The following is a 12,151-nucleotide window of genomic DNA, read 5'->3' on the forward strand; positions in this document are numbered from 1 at the left end:
TTCACTGTAGAGGGAGCGAGGAGCTGTGCGTGTACAGTGTAGTTTATGACTGATGTAGTTCACTGTAGAGAGAGCGAGGAGCTGTGTGTGTACAGTGTAGTTTATGACTGATGTAGTTCACTGTAGAGGGAGCGAGGAGCTGTGTGTGTACAGTGTAGTTTATGACTGATGTAGTTCACTGTAGAGGGAGCGAGGGGCTGTGTGTGTACAGTGTAGTTTATGACTGATGTAGTTCACTGTAGAGGGAGAGAGGAGCTGTGTGTGTACAGTGTAGATTTTGACTGGTGTAGTTCACTGTAGAGGGAGTGAGGAGCTGTGTGTGTACAGTGTAGTTTGTGACTGATGTAGTTCACTGTAGAAGGAGCAAGGAGCTGTGTGTGTACAGTGTAGTTTATGACTGATGTAGTTCACTGTAGAGGGAGAGAGGAGCTGTGTGTGTACAGTGTAGTTTATGACTGATGTAGTTCACTGTAGAGGGAGTGAGGAGCTGTGTGTGTACAGTGTAATTTATGACTGATGTAGTTCACTGTAGAGGGAGTGAGGAGCTGTGTGTGTACAGTGTAGTTTATGACTGATGTAGTTCACTGTAGAGGGAGTGAGGAACTGTGTGTGTACAGTGTAGATTGTGACTGATGTAGTTCACTGTAGAAGGAGCAAGGAGCTGTGTGTGTACAGTGTAGTTTATGACTGATGTAGTTCACTGTAGAGGGAGAGAGGAGCTGTGTGTGTACAGTGTAGTTTATGACTGATGTAGTTCACTGTAGAGGGAGTGAGGAGCTGTGTGTGTACAGTGTAGATTTTGACTGGTGTAGTTCACTGTAGAGGGAGTGAGGAGCTGTGTGTGTACAGTGTAGTTTATGACTGATGTAGTTCACTGTAGAGGGAGTGAGGAACTGTGTGTGTACAGTGTAGTTTGTGACTGATGTAGTTCACTGTAGAAGGAGCAAGGAGCTGTGTGTGTACAGTGTAGTTTATGACTGATGTAATTCACTGTAGAGGGAGAGAGGAGCTGTGTGTGTACAGTGTAGTTTATGACTGATGTAGTTCACTGTAGAGGGAGTGAGGAGCTGTGTACAGTGTAGTTTATGACTGATGTAGTTCACTGTAGAGGGAGTGAGGAGCTGTGTGTGTACAGTGTAGTTTATGACTGGTGTAGTTCACTGTAGAGGGAGTGAGGAGCTGTGTGTGTACAGTGTAGATTTTGACTGATGTAGTTCACTGTAGAGGGAGAGAGGAGCTGTGTGTGTACAGTGTAGTTTATGACTGATGTAGTTCACTGTAGAGGGAGTGAGGAACTGTGTGTGTACAGTGTAGTTTATGACTGATGTAGTATTCATGAGAAGAGAGACAATGATGTTTTAAAAAATCTCTACCTTGAAGAGCGTTTTTGAAAAGCTCCATTTTCAGTGACTTAAAATTCTGTTTTCTTGTGGATGGGAGGAAAGCACAGACAAAAACCTAAACACATCCATGTGAACGGGGCCTAAGAAAAACCTCACACCATGCAGTTGTTGAGCAGTCCCTAGGTCCCTTCAGAGCAGCAGGCAGAGCATTTCCAACGCTCTTATCAGCAGCAGACGCTGCCGTCTAGCCTGTGGGGAAGAGTGGAAATGTCATGGCTGACAATAAGACACGAATATAAGAGCTGACTGCAGTGAGTAATTCTCCTTCCAAGAAAGGGATGTGCATGCGCCATTCTGCACTGAAGCCTTGCATTCACCACACACCATAACAAGACTGGGCCTCGTTTACTTAACAACACCACTGAAATGTTGTAGAAACACTACACAACAATCATGCTGAACAGAACCCGTTAGCATCTACAAATAGAAGTCTACAGGCTACACCCAGATGGTTGTAACGGTGTAATAAATGTTTCAACATTTGCTGACTCTTCCCCCAGCATCCACAGCAAGTGCAGGTCCACTGGAGCTCAGCAGGTCTGGATCAGTATTTGGATGGGAGACAGTCGAGCCTATCCAAAATCACTGGACACAACAAACACACGCAGACACACAGAGAACACGCCACACTCCTCACAGACAGTCACCCGGTGGAAACCCACGCAGACACGGAGAACACACCACACTCCTCACAGACAGTCACCCGGAGGAAACCCCCGCAGACACAGAGAGAACACACCACACTCCTCACAGACAGTCACCCGGAGGAAACCCACGCAGACACAGGGAGAACACACCACACTCCTCACAGACAGTCACCCGGAGGAAACCCACGCAGACACAGGGAGAACACACCATACTCCTCACAGACAGTCACCTGGAGGAAACCCACGCAGACACAGAGAGAACACACCACTCTTCTCACAGACAGTCACCCGGAGGAAACCCACGCAGACACAGGGAGAACACACCACACTCCTCACAGACAGTCACCCGGTGGAAACCCACGCAGACACGGAGAACACACCACACTCCTCACAGACAGTCACCCGGAGGAAACCCCCGCAGACACAGAGAGAACACACCACACTCCTCACAGACAGTCACCCGGAGGAAACCCACGCAGACACAGGGAGAACACACCACACTCCTCACAGACAGTCACCCAGAGGAAACCCACGCAGACACAGGGAGAACACACCACACTCCTCACAGACAGTCACCCGGAGGAAACCCCCGCAGACACAGAGAGAACACACCACACTCCTCACAGACAGTCACCCGGAGGAAACCCACGCAGACACAGGGAGAACACACCACACTCCTCACAGACAGTCACCCGGAGGAAACCCACGCAGACACAGGGAGAACACACCACACTCCTCACAGACAGTCACCTGGAGGAAACCCACGCAGACACAGAGAGAACACACCACTCTTCTCACAGACAGTCACCCGGAGGAAACCCACGCAGACACAGGGAGAACACACCACACTCCTCACAGACAGTCACCCGGAGGAAACCCACGCAGACACAGAGAGAACACACCACACTCCTCACAGACAGTCACCCGGAGGAAACCCACGCAGACACAGAGAGAACACACCACACTCCTCACAGACAGTCACCTGGAGGAAACCCACGCAGACACAGTGAGAACACACCACACTCCTCACAGACAGTCACAAATTCACTCTGTTGAAATCCAGAGACCTGTTTACAAATAAAGTCAGAGAAGTATGAAGCAAACTGACCAATAATTACTTCATACACAAAATTAATACAATGTTAATGTTAATACAAATTAATACAATCATTGTATACCTTTCTTAAATGTCCAAAGCTTATTAATCTCTTACTGTTTTTTTCCTGTAGATGGCCCTGTTCAGCCCCTCCCCAGTTCTCTCCTAAGCTACGCTTTGCTAGAGCCAACCAGCACAGACTCTGCCCGACAGAACTGGGCTCAAACCCGTGGAGCGCTAATTTAACCGGGTCGTGATGACAAGGCAAGGCTTGTTTTTGTCCTCAGGTGACGGTTCCTGAGTTCTGCCTGACCCAGGGATGAGCCGCAGGGCTAATCCTGGCCTTCACCCCGTGTCCATTCTCTGTCTCTAGTAGCGGAACTGCGGACCGGGCCAAAACATCGTGTTTGCAGCTACGGTGACAAAAAGATCAGATTACAGCAGCACAATCCGATTTAGGGCCTCGGCAACAGCAAAACAATTAGCTGGTTTAGGCTTTCCAGAAACGGGAGGGGCGAGCGGTGCTTGGCGTCGGGTCAGGGCTCTTCCAACTGGCAAATTACCTGGATTAGTGGAGGACAATGCCGCCCAATAAAAACTGCACTGTTGACAGAAAAGACAGTAACCAGGCATCAGAGTGGACACAGCACGTGAGCGCAGTGCCGCTGCTGAACAAAGAAGCCTTCTGTTTCTGTGTTTGGGCTCACACTTTAAAATTATTTCCTCCCACTGCTGCAGTTTACATTTTTTCAAAGTCATTTTAACTCAATAAATTATCTTTGTTTTCATTCTCACTGTTTTAAGAGTTTAAACATGATGGAAATTGATGGTAACTTTTTAATTACATCGTGTAGTTGGAAGCATTAACTACAGATAAAAGTTATTAACTGGAGATATGAGGCACTTTATTTTTATAACATGTTCCCTTTTAAGGGTACAATTGATGGAAAAAAAAAAAACTTGTTCAGTGCATGTTCACATTAATGTGTGAATCTGGAGCCCACCAACCCACACACTGTGAAACAGTTTGTTTTCTGTGTACTGCTTAAGTCAGGATAAAACGAGCCATTCTGATTCTACTCTGCTTTTGACGTCAAATGCAGAGACTTTAGGAAGGCCCCGCCCCCTCATCTGAGTCTGTCCAATCACAGCGCTGGACCCACACAAAGACGCAGCAAAACAAACACAACGAGCGCGGAGAAATAAGAGCACTGAGTAAAAACGGAGAAGAAAGAGAACAGAGTGAAAACGGCTAAAAACCAGAGCTTCTGCTCCTCGCTCCTCACTGCTGTGTGCTCGGGGTCGGGGTGAACAGAGAGCGGTTCATTATCATTTAAAGGAACAGGTGCTGAATGCGGGCGTTCTGAACAGGGCTGTTGACAAAGGAGTGTGGAGAAGACGGGGAATACATCCATCTGAAGCTCCGGTTGTGTATTTTAATTGATTACCCAGGGGGAACATAACGTTATTCAGGTTTTATATTCAACATAACGTTTTTAAATAGAGAATAAAATAAAAAGTGTAGAGATAAAGGGTTATGGAATGAAAACCCCTGCAGTGCTGTAGGGTACGTCCGTGTTCCCTAACTAAAGGCACAGGAGACGCTCCCTTGAGACTCCCAGCCCGGTTTCAGGTTCTGAGCTACAACTGAGATCGTACACTGGTGTCGTCCTACAAAAAGCTGCTGAGACGCTGCAGCGTTTTTAATTTAATGACTGCTTTTTGTGCAGAAGGAAATGTAAAACAATACGCATTGTACTTTTCTATTCTTGGAAAACTGCTGGCTGAACATGAGCGCTCATCGCTCACTCTCACTAAGATGGAGCTCAGAGCTGGCTCAATCCCATCAAGTTTATAAAAGCTCACTGAGAATGAGCGAGGGCCAGGTGTAACAGGAATAAGCTTCTGGTGTCCAACCAGAGATTGGTGCTGTTTACAGTGTGGGATTTTAATGAAAGAAGAGCCTCTTTTTCCAGTGCAAAGTTGTTCAGGTGCCACATCCCAGCTGTTCCTCACTGGTCTGGACTCTTGATCCCAGATAGGGTTTCTGATCAGTTCCTCGGCTCTCAGCAAGTTCTGGATTGTTGCCGATCTTCTCAGGCCTACATACTTAAAAATGATGGTTCTACCAGGGTTCTTTATTTAATTAAATGGCTCTATATAGAACCATATAGAACGCTCATAAGGCAAATTATTGAGACGCTATATTTGGAGAGCGATTAGGTCACGGCTTGTTCCCACCCACTGCACACCACTGGTGTCTACTTCCCTCAGCAGCTAGCGCCACCTCCGCATTTCAGCGCCGTGGATTCTAGTCGTTCTGTTGTTATCACTATTTTATTAATTTTTGCTCTGGAGCAAAAGCTAAATATATGAGAGTTGTGTTTGCGTTGCATCATGAGATTGTTTTCACTAGGGTGCCCAGATCTGAGATGGTCACGCCTCTCGCTGCCGTTGTAATCTTAGCTGAACCTATGTGTGCTTTTAGGTCCTTTACACCTTTATTTGCTACACAAAACATGGGAATTTCTTTTTTAATTCATCCGAGAACTTGCATTTATGTTTTGGCATAGCTGCTCGAGATGAGGGTGGGTACATGAGCTTTGCCTGACGTAAACAAGGACTACTGACGTGCAGACTGACCAATTAAATGTTTACAGAGAAGGTTATCGACCAATAACGGTAGCTCTACAGTCAGACCGTCCAATCAGAAGATTTTAGGCTACTTCACCACGCCCCCTTCTCACTCAAGCGAACCAATCGGAGTAGTGGAGGGCGGGACTAGTTTGTAAGCTCTAGAAAAACAAAAAAGAGGACATGTCCAGGGAAAAAAGGACGTCTGGTCACCCTAGCTTTCACGGCTGAGGAAGGGTTCAGTGCCACCTTAAAGTTCGTCCAGATTAAGGCATCTCAGTAGGCAGCGGATTTAAAGTGTCTAAGAATTGGGACAGTGCACTATGACGTAAAATGCTCTGTGTCTCAACGGCTCACAAGGTTTTGGAACAGAGCCCATGGGTCTGTACAGAAAATAGAATAGAATATTAGCATCAGCTTATAACAGTTTTCTACATGTTATTGCAAAGGAAACGAATCAATAGAAAAATATAAATATAAATTTAAACAGCTGAAAAAGAAGTTATGGCCAATCTCACAGAAACATGCTGCTCATTCTCTCTGCGTTGTCGTTTATTTCCAGAGAGGTTTAACAGAGTGTAAGAGCACCCATTAAAATCAGCCCTGTAACCTTAGTCCTTGATGGATTAGTCATGAGGTTAACTCGGGCTAAAGCTAAGCTTTCAGCAGCTCCACTACCTGAAACGCCTGGCATTTGTTATGAAAGCAATACTCTGAAAAAAACAAAAAAACAAAACACAGGCAGTAGGAACATCAGCTTTACTCACTTTCAGCCCTCACCTGATCACTGTTACAGTTTATCGGGGATAAAACATTATTTTATATTTATATTCATACCCTCTTCTCCACAGTGGAGTGGAGCCCCACAGCAGTGTTCTCCCCCTGTGTAAACAGCCCTGTTCAGAACGTCCTCTTTCAGCACCTGTTCCTTTAAATGATAATGAGCCGCTCGCTGTTCACCCCGACCCCGAGCGCACAGCAGTGAGGAGCGAGGAGCAGAAGCTCTGGTTTTTAGCCGTTTTCACTCTGTTCTCTTTCTTCTCTGTTTTTACTCAGTGCCCTTATTTCTCCGCGCTCGTTGTGTCTGTTTTGCTGTGTTTAACCACATCTTTGAGCTCTCACGTAAATGCGGGTGCAGTGCTGTGATTGGGCAGACTCAGACGAGGGGGTGTGGAGATTCTAACTTCTCTGCACATAACCCTACTGGAGTCTGGATGTTCACTGCTTGCTATTATATTTGGAAGTAGTATGAACTGAATCCTTTACATGGTGCTACCAGCCAACGAGGATCTACACACTTCTGGCACTGGATCTAAAAAGCTGCTGACACTAGGGGAGGCAGACGGAGACCTTCGCAGAAGACCTGGGGTTAAAGAGTTTGAGAGAAAAGAGTGAGTGGAGAGTTTGTGAAAGTGGATGAGCAGGTAACATCCTGCTGTTCCCTTATCACCAGCTGCTGCAGTTGCTGAAATATTAATGTGATGAAACAGGATTCCCAGGCCTGGGGCAAGAGCGCCTTCTGCCTCCTGTTTTCACTTCACTGCTTCGTTCCTCCTGAGGAGAGCAGAGACATGCTTCACCACTGAGGATCGCAGGTATTCTTAGAGCCAAAACAAAAGAGCGGCGCTGTAGAATGGCCCCGCCCCCTCATCTGAGTCTGTCCAATCACAGCGCTGGACCCGTGTTTATGTGAGAGCGCAAAAGATGAGGTTAAACTCAGCAAAACAGACACAACGAGCGCGGAGAAATAAGAGCACTGAGTAAAAACGGAGAAGAAAGAGAACTGAGTGAAAACGGCTAAAAACCAGAGCTTCTGCTCCTTGCTCCTCACTGCTGTGCGCTCGGGGTCGGGGTGAACAGCGAGCGGCTCATTATCATTTAAAGGAACAGGTGCTGAAAGCGGGCGTTCTGAACAGGGCTGTTTACACAGGGGGAGAACACTGCTGTGGGGCTCGTGGGGTTTGGACCAAAGCATGTCACAGACGTTTCACTAAGAAACAGAACTGTGTTCCACTGTGGAGAAGGAGGAGAATGGGTCTTGTTTAAAGTAAACCCCCCTTAAACTTAATGCAGTGGTCCTCTAAGCAAGGCACTGAGTTTAGGGGGCGGGGCCATTCTAAAGCCTCTGCACTTGACGTCAGAAGTGGAGCAGAATCAGAACGACTCGTTTTATCACTTTTTCTGACTCGGGCAGCGCACAGAAAACTGACTGGTTGGTCCTGTTTCACAGTGTGTGTCTATTTTTCATAAAATATCCCCTTTAAAATTTAAAAAAGAGAATCACCACTCTCCTGAGCCATCCTCGAGTGATGCTGAGTGATGCTTGTGCAGTAACATTTCGTCTGGAATGAATAAACCCGGAGGACACAGGCAGCGTTACTGCGACGTCGTCCCGAATATTCATCCTCTTCCCTCAAACTTTTATTTTGTTGCTGTCTGGAGTGAAAGAATAAAGCGCATGGGCAGGTGGTGATGAGGGGGACAGACAGGGTCCAGCTGCTGTTTCTGTTTCCTCTCTCTGCTTCTGAGAGTCGCTCGTCGCCACCAGTATCCGTCAGCAGGCCTGGCACCCTCCATCCTCCCTGATCCGCATCCGCGCCCCCCTGAGGCTAATTATAAAGTCGAGATTTCGCTCGGCCACCTGCTTCACTGTGAAACACAGAGGGCTGGTGCTGGCTGTGTCACTGCCTGGTTCGGGAAGTGTGAAATATTACTTGGGAAGTGATCATTTGCCTGTGATCGGGAAATGCTCTGGTGGCACTTAGTTGAGAGGCCTGGATTTCCCAGCATAGCCAATGTGACTCAGAGGAGAACATGTTTCAGCACTCTCTCTCTCTCCACTGGGGATCATCTGCAGAGAGACCCACTTTATCAAGGCGTAGAATCACAGGGTAAACACAATCTGTGACCTGCTTTGGTCCAAACCCCACAGCAGTGTTCTCCCCCTGTGTAAACAGCCCCTGTTCAGAACGCCCGCTTTCAGCACCTGTTCCTTTAAATGATAATGAGCCGCTCTCTGTTCAACCCGACCCCGAGCGCACAGCAGTGAGGAGCGAGGAGCAGAAGCTCTGGTTTTTAGCTGTTTTCACTCTGTTCTCTTTCTTCTCCGTTTTTACTCAGTACTCTTATTTCTGTTGGGGGGGGGGGGGCAACAACAAAAGTGTTAGTGGGCTCCAGATTCACACATTAATGTAAACATGCACTGAAGAAGGGAGTATTTTACAGCATGGCCTCTTTAAGATTGATCAGCGATCTCTGCAGCACACAGCAGGAGCCCCCTGCCTCTAAAACCGCCCCGCAGCCTCACGCAGACACTAACAGTGACGTCCTGCTGAGAGGAAGGTAAGAGGTCAAATAAATATTATGACAATGTGCGATGTTCTGTAAAAGCTTACTAAGCAATGTACCACACACTGACACAGAGGAGGGAGAGGGATTTAAAGCCGAACTGGGCTGGGATCCAAACGTACACCACTCACGAGATTTTCTTTTTAACACGTTCTCTATTTTACGTTTTTACAATCTTATTATGTTAGGTTTCTCCTCATTTGAACACTCCAGTTACTTCCCAGTTACTACGTGTTAACGTCTCGTTTTAAAGGCTTTTAATTTGTAATTCATTTATTTATTTTACCTAACGTTACAGTAACGTTTTTTCTTCTTCTGTCCACGACAGAATGTTTAAATCAGTTTGTGGGATGTCTGCAAATACTAAACATAACAGCACTAATGCACAGATTTAATTTAATGGGAAATTCATCATTTATTCATGTGTAAATGACCCACACAGCACACATTATCATAATTAACGTCTGTACAGTATGACCACGTTTTAGCGCCAGGACAAAGTCGTAATATTTAGAGAATTACTTAATATTTTGAGAAGAAACTGAAACATTTAGAGAATAACGCTGTGATATTTTGAGAACAAATTATATTTTGAGAGAAAGTCACTGTGGTTTCCTAAGAGTCACACCATCTGCGCAAAATAACGACCAAAACAAACCAGTTTTTATTTCTGAACACATCCACAAACTGGAGCATTTATTCCTACTTTTAGCCCCCAAAACAGCCCCGACCAGACTGAGTCACAGCAGGAATACACCGTCTACCACTGAGAACAGCAGGGCCTGACTATTACTGTGCTTAAAAATTGTTTTTAGAAAATAAAAGGCGACTGTTCCACATTAGAATCATTTATTCGTCTCAATGCAACACATTTTAAACCTGTCATTTTTTGTGGAAAAAATGAAAAATCTTAAAAATGGAAGATTTTAAGTACAATCTGCAGTTCTTATAAATCACACAATACGAGCCTTTAAAGCCTTTAAATAAAATGTGGGAAATGCTGTTCTCTGGTTTGTTTATGTTTAGAAGCTCCACATCTTTTAAGGTGGAGCGGTGTGCGTGAGTAAGAAGCGACTATCTTTTAAGGTGGAGCGGTGTGCGTGAGTAAGAAGCGACTATCTTTTAAGGTGGAGCGGTGTGTGTGAGTAAGAAGCGACTGTATCTGTTAAGGTGGAGCGGTGTGTGTGAGTAAGAAGCGACTGTATCTGTTAAGGTGGAGCGGTGTGCGTGAGTAAGAAGCGACTATCTTTTAAGGTGGAGCGGTGCATGTGAGTAAGAAGCGACTGTATCTGTTAAGGTGGAGCGGTGTGTGTGAGTAAGAAGCGACTGTATCTGTTAAGGTGGAGCGGTGTGTGTGAGTAAGAAGCGACTGTATCTGTTAAGGTGGAGCGGTGTGTGTGAGTAAGAAGCGACTGTATCTGTTAAGGTGGAGCGGTGTGCGTGAGTAAGAAGCGACTATCTTTTAAGGTGGAGCGGTGTGCGTGAGTAAGAAGCGACTATCTTTTAAGGTGGAGCGGTGTGCGTGAGTAAGAAGCGACTATCTGTTAAGGTGGAGCAGTGTGTGTGAGTAAGAAGCGACTATATCTTTTAAGGTGGAGTGGTGTGTGTGAGTAAGAAGCGACTGTATCTTGTTGGTGACTGAAGTGTAAATTGTCTGTAAGTGTTTATTCACTGTTTGAATTCCCACAAAAACTCATGCGTAACTCGAGCTGTTTAGTTTTGTAGCACAACTTTGATGTTACATTTGGACTTTGGTTTAATTTAACTGAATTTACCTGTTATAGTCACCTCTAATAGTGGATATTCATGTTTAGCACAGATAAGCTTTATATGAGGTTGAAGACCGGCTTCTGTCCTGTGTGAACCTCTACTCAGTCTCCCATAAAAGCTTCAGTGAGAGAGGAGCTCAGCTGTTGACTTCAAAGGGAGCTGCTAAGACACGTTGAGCAGTTTGGCACGCAGTTATCTCGACACAAATCACTGCGCGGTGTAGCAGTGTCAAGGGCCGGCTGACTTCAACAGCGCTGTGCTGTGAGATAATGTCTAAAGAATTTACACCCCGACCACTAAACTGATCCTAACACAGTCAACAGGATCTCCACGACGTGACGGAGCGGACCTTCTGATGCTCAGCGGGGGTGCGCTGCTCACTGGTGCTGATCCGGTGTAATACTAAATTATTCATACTCCGAATCAGTGCCATTAGAGCGCAGCTTTATTTAAAATGATTTACGATCTTGGCTCAGTATCGTCTGCACTCAGCAGCATGAGCTCAACTGTTGAAGCTGAAATAATAATCGGCAAAATACACTGTGCTTACTAAAATATTCAGCTCCTGTTTGCCCCTTGTGTTACTTTTATAAATAGACAGTAGAATTTGGTGTTTTTGACAAAATTACCTCTTTAAAATCGAAGTGTAAAGAGTTTTACAAAGTAATGTCAAAATTTAAAATGATATAATGAAACTTAAGTGACGACATATTCACACTCTGTTATGTGGCACAGACATCAAACTGCTGGTGCTCCCTATTCATTCATTCATCATAACTATTATATCCTGTACAGGGATACGGTGGGTCCAGACCCAACCCACTGGGCACAAAGCAGGAACACACCCTGAACACTCCCTATTAAAGTATTAGGTCAACAAATAAGTTTTAAAGCACTTCTGTGTAGCATACAATTGTAATTTAAAATGTAAACATTCTCCTGCTATTTTGTCGTTTTATGGCGAAAGTTGTGTGTTATTAAATATGACACCTGTCATGACATTCGACAAAAAATTACCTAAAAGTAATTAGAAGTATTAATATGCTACTTTCACGATTGCTAGGACTGGACGATACAAACAAAATTTATATCACAATATGTTTCTAAATTTCAGTCGATTTGATACAATTCTGTTGTATTCAATACAATATTGATATTTTTAAAGTACAGTGGAACCTCTACTTACGAACTTGATCCGTTACGTGTTCCGGTTCGTAAGTGGAAAAGTTCGCTTCTCGAGTCAATTTTCCCCA

General features: G+C 45.3%; 1 protein-coding gene across 3 annotated transcripts in view; it reads right to left on the reverse strand.

Annotated features, from left to right (window-relative positions):
* enc2 (ectodermal-neural cortex 2) overlaps window positions 1–12,151 on the reverse strand; it is a 40,598-nt gene that overhangs the window by 11,111 nt on the left and 17,336 nt on the right. The window contains exon 3 of one of the 3 annotated variants that reach the window (XM_066649868.1): window positions 1,230–1,592. The exons of 1 other annotated variant lie outside the window; for it this stretch is intronic. The gene's annotated coding sequence lies outside the window, so the exon portion shown is untranslated. Of the gene's footprint in view, window positions 1–1,229; window positions 1,593–3,062; window positions 3,118–12,151 lie in introns of those variants that run through there. One more of the 3 variants, XM_066649869.1, reaches the window with a different exon arrangement.

The sequence above is a fragment of the Hoplias malabaricus genome, chromosome 17, assembly GCF_029633855.1.
Source record: "Hoplias malabaricus isolate fHopMal1 chromosome 17, fHopMal1.hap1, whole genome shotgun sequence".
Classification (NCBI taxonomy): domain Eukaryota; kingdom Metazoa; phylum Chordata; class Actinopteri; order Characiformes; family Erythrinidae; genus Hoplias; species Hoplias malabaricus.